This window comes from Coregonus lavaretus, assembly GCF_964263955.1.
Source record: "Coregonus lavaretus genome assembly, chromosome: 4".
NCBI lineage: Eukaryota > Metazoa > Chordata > Actinopteri > Salmoniformes > Salmonidae > Coregonus > Coregonus lavaretus.
This window is the reverse complement of record NC_139991.1, coordinates 74,395,280-74,400,051: the sequence shown is the minus strand read 5'-3', so window position 1 is coordinate 74,400,051 and position 4,772 is coordinate 74,395,280.

The following is a 4,772-nucleotide window of genomic DNA, read 5'->3' as shown; positions in this document are numbered from 1 at the left end:
AAGAAGTCTTGGGAGGCCTTGGCATGTTTTCTGCATGTCCACCTCACAAACCTAAACGTAGAGTGGAACTGTACATTTATTCATCGTGTGGGCCGGCTTTATGATTTATGGTAGCTGGGAAAAGAGCAAGAGGACAGCTTGTTAATGGGAGCTTTACCAGAGGGGACTGAGGAAGCCTTTGTGCTGATGGAGAAACGTTGGCGATAGCTTGGAGAAATGTCTCGTCGCCCCCTCTCAACAGCTCTGCTGTGCTGTGTATTAGCATGAGCTAGGCTCAGCTCACCTACTATAGCATCTCTGAGGGCGAAGCGAATCAGAAGATCCTTGAAATGGCAGATTCCTGCTGTGGTAATGGAGACAGACAGGCAGTACCTGACCGTGATAATCCCCCTCTCGGGGGGATCTACTTCATACTGTAGTTGCTCCTCACCATGCATTCTGTATTCCTGTAGATCTGTACATCAGATCTGAATGTGGCTCACACCCTTTACTGAAACATTGTTAAAGTAACTGTCCAATGTTTCCAGATTTCTATGAAATATGACCTATAATTAATTATAATATGAGTGAAATAGTTTTCCTTCCAAAGAATTGTTATTAAGTATGTTAAAAAACAACTTTTCTGTGTTGGAATGGTGTGGGCGTACCCCAACAACAGAATGGTGTGGGCGTACACTGGTCATAAAAAATATGAATGCGAATAGACAGCTGATTGGCCAGCTCATCCTCAGGAGGATGACACTGTTTTTTTCTCTCCAATTTATGCTGTGGCCAAAATTACGAATATAGGATGAGTCAACAATCTTATTTAGGTATGAGTTAACAGAATATTAACTTTTAAAAGTGACATTTTCACTGGACAGTTGCTTTAAACTTTTAAATTGCTAATTGTATTGTGTCATCAAGTATAGAGAACATCTTGTTCCAGGTAGTGTATTATTTCATTTTTTCACAACTTTCACAGAGGCTTCTGGCCCTGCATTCATTACACTAGTCTGAAATAGCAAAAACTTTTTTTCACCAAGGTAATGGACAAAAGCATTTACCGGTCTATTTTTGACCGTTGCAGCTAAGTCCTACCCGGCAGTGGACCAAGGACCTCGTAGTTATGAACTGCAGGATCTGGGTACATCAATATTAGCATAGCTATGTGGGCTATGGGAATGCATAATAAACATGAATTAAGCCTTCAGTCATATTCAATCTACTCTCAGATTTAGGCCTGGATCTATAAAAGGATTACATATGTTATACAACCATAAACTGATGTTGAGCATTTGGAGGGGATTTATGAAACATGTCTAAAGGCATGTGCTCTCGGTGAATGGCCTGTTTCAGCACCAGTGTATTCGGTTACGACAGTGTTAGACAAAGGAGATGATTGTGGACTACAGGAAAAAGAAGAGGACCGAGTAAGCCCCCATTCTCATCGACGGGGCTGTAGTGGAGCAGGTTGAGAGCTTCAAGTTCCTTGGTGTCCACATCACCAACAAACTAACATGGTCCAAGACAGTCGTGAAGAGGGCACGACAAAACCTATTCCCCCTAAGGAGACTAAAAAGATTTGGCATGGGTCCTCAGATCAAAAGGTTCTACAGCTGCACCATCGAGAACATCCTAACTGGTTGCATCACTGCCTGGTATGGCAACTGCTCAGCCTCTGACCGCAAGGCACTACAGAGGGTAGTGCGTAAGGCCCAGTACATCACTTAAAACATTCTTTCTTAAAACTGCATTGTTGGTTAAGGGCTTGTAAGTAAGCATTTCACTGTAAGGTCTACACCTGTTTTATTCGGCGCATGTGACAAATCAAATTTGATTTGATTTGATTTACAGAAATATGTCTCAATGAGATGGACTCATTGGAAATATAGTACAATGAGAGGGTATTAATTTATATCAAACCTATTTGTGTCTATTCATTGTGGTTTATAAATGCTTTGACGGTGTGATATGAAAATGTATTTTTATTTTATTTCTTACCCCCTTTTTCTCCCAATTCCGTGATATCCAATTGCGATCCAATTACGTTCTTGTCTCATCGCTGCAACTCCCCAACGGGCTCTGGAGAGGTGAAGGTCGAGTCATGCATCCTCCGAAACATGACCTGCCAAACCGCGCTTCTTAACCCGGAAGCCAGCTGCACCAATGTGTTGGAAGAAACACTTTTCAACTGACGACCGAAGTCAGCCTGCAGGTGCCCGGCCTGCCACAAGGAGTCACTAGAGCGCGATGAGCCAAGTAAAGCCCCTCCGGCCAAACCCTCCCCTAATCCGGACGACGCTGGGCCAATTGTGCGCCGCCCTATGGGACTCCCGGTCACAGCCGGTTGTGACACCCGGGTCTGTAGTGACGCCTCAAGCACTGCGATGCAGTGCCTTAGACCACTGCGCCACTCAGGAGTCTAAAATGTATTTTAATGTCAAATGATAATGTTAACACTAATTTGGTATTTGTCTTGTTCCTGTAAGCAGCTATGTGAAAGTCTCCCTTCAAACAGATTAACATGGATCATGTTGTGATACTTTTAAGTTTTACATTCCAAGAGTAATCTGAGAGTTGCTGATTGAAGTAATATGAATAATCAAGCATTTCAATTCATGCTTTCCCTCACGGCTCACATCCTACATGTTTCATGGCGGGAAAATGGATGTCAGGACATTGCACATTTCTCAGTTTAAATGTATGTACACTACCGGTCAAAAGTTTTAGACCACCTACTCATTCAAGGGTTTTTCTTTATTTTTACTATTTTCGTTAAAAACTATGAAATTACACATGGAATCATGTAGTAACCAAAAAGGTTTTAGGGTTAGGGTATATGTTATATTTGAGATTCTTCAAATAGCCACCCTGTCACGGTTTCGGCCGAGGCTGCCTCTCTTCCTTGTTCGGGCAGGCTTCGGCGTTCGTTGTCTCCGGAATACTAGCTGCCACCGTTGTATGTTTCATGTTCGTTTGCTTTTGTCTGTTTGTTGTGACACCTGTTCTCGTTTAGCGTAATTAGTGTCCTATAAGTTTCTCGTTGTGTTTGTCTAGTGTTGTGTGTGATTGATTTATTTCTGTCGTGTGTTGCTTGTATATTGCATTTTCGCTCGGTTGAGCTTCACTCCACTGCGTTGGAGCATTTACGCACATGTTTAGTGCGCCTTTATTTTTGTCGCCTTCGTGCGTAGTTTCGCCTTCGGGCAAGTGTGTTCGTATTTTCCTTGTTGGAAATAGTACTAAAGTCTTTTGGACTATACTTCGGTGTCCTGCGCTTGATTCCACCACTACACCCACCTACAGCACTCTTGACAGAATCACACACCTTCAAGAATGGAATCAGCAGGAGCCGCAGCAGCCCAGGCGACGCTGGAGGACAAGGTCCGGGAACAAAGTGACCAGATCCTGCAGATGGGGTCCGCACTGCAGGAGGTGATCACCACCATCCGAGGCTGGGGGACTCCTCCACCGCCACCCTCCCTGCCAGCACCATCGGCCAGTCAGCCCATTCCTGCTCCGGAACCCCGAGGAGTTCGACTCTCGCTCCCGAGGGCCTACGATGGGACCGCGGCCGGGTGTCAGGGATTCCTTCTCCAGGTGGAGCTGTACCTGGCCACCGTGCACCCGGCGCCCTCGGGACATGAGAGCGTGTCCGCCCTGATCTCCTGCCTTTCCGGGAAGGCGTTGTAATGGGCCAACGCGGAGTGGAGGAGGATCGACGCGGATACCATCACCTACGACGAGTTCTCCCGCCGCTTCAGGGCAGTGTTTGACCATCCCCCGGAGGGAAAAGCGGCGGGGGAGCGTCTGGTCTTCCTCCGGCAGGGGAGGAGGAGTGCCCAGGAGTTCGCCCTCGAATTCCGTACTCTAGCGGCAGATGCAGGGTGGAATGAGCGGGCTCTCATCGATCACTACAGATGTAGTCTTCGCGAGGACGTCCGTCGGGAGCTGGCCTGTAGGGACACCAGCCTCTCGTTCGACCAGTTGGTCGACATGTCCATCAGGCTGGATAACCTGCTAGCTACCCGCGGACGTTCCGAGGGGGGTCCGTCCATTTCACCCTCCAGCGCCTCCGAGCCGTGCCCCATGGAGCTCGGGGGCGCTGGCGCTAGAGAGAGGAGGGGTCGGCTTACGAGGGGGTCCATCTCCTGCACCAACTGTGGTCGGGGAGGACACACCGCGGCTAGGTGCTGGGGATGGCCTCCTAGGGGAGAGCACGACAGGTCCCGCACTGGGGATTCCTTCCAGGTGAGTAGGCGCCCCACTCACCCAGAGCTCTCTGTTGCACATTTCTGTATACCTGTGCGTTTTCCACAGGTAGCACCTCATTCCCAGCATAAGGCGCTGGTAGATTCAGGCGCGGCTGGGAATTTTGTTGATAAGAAGTTTTGTTTAGCCTTAGGGATTCCCCTTCTTCCTGTTGATGTCCCTTTCCCCGTTCATGCCCTAGATAGCCGTCCGTTGGGTGCGGGCTTAATCAGGGAGGTCACTGCGCCACTTAGGATGTGTGCGCAGGGGGGTCATCAGGAGATGATTCAGCTATTTCTGATTGACTCGCCTGCGTATCCGGTGGTGCTGGGCATGCCCTGGTTGAGTACCCATAACCCATCTATTTCGTGGCAGGAGAGGGCTCTGATGGAGTGGTCTGCCCAGTGTGTGGGTCGATGTTTGGGCGTTTCCGTAGGGGCTACCTCGGTGGAGAGTCCAAACCAGGTGCCCGCATTGCACGTTCCCCCTGAGTATGGGGATTTGGCTATTGCGTTTAGTAAGTCGAGGGCGACGCGGTT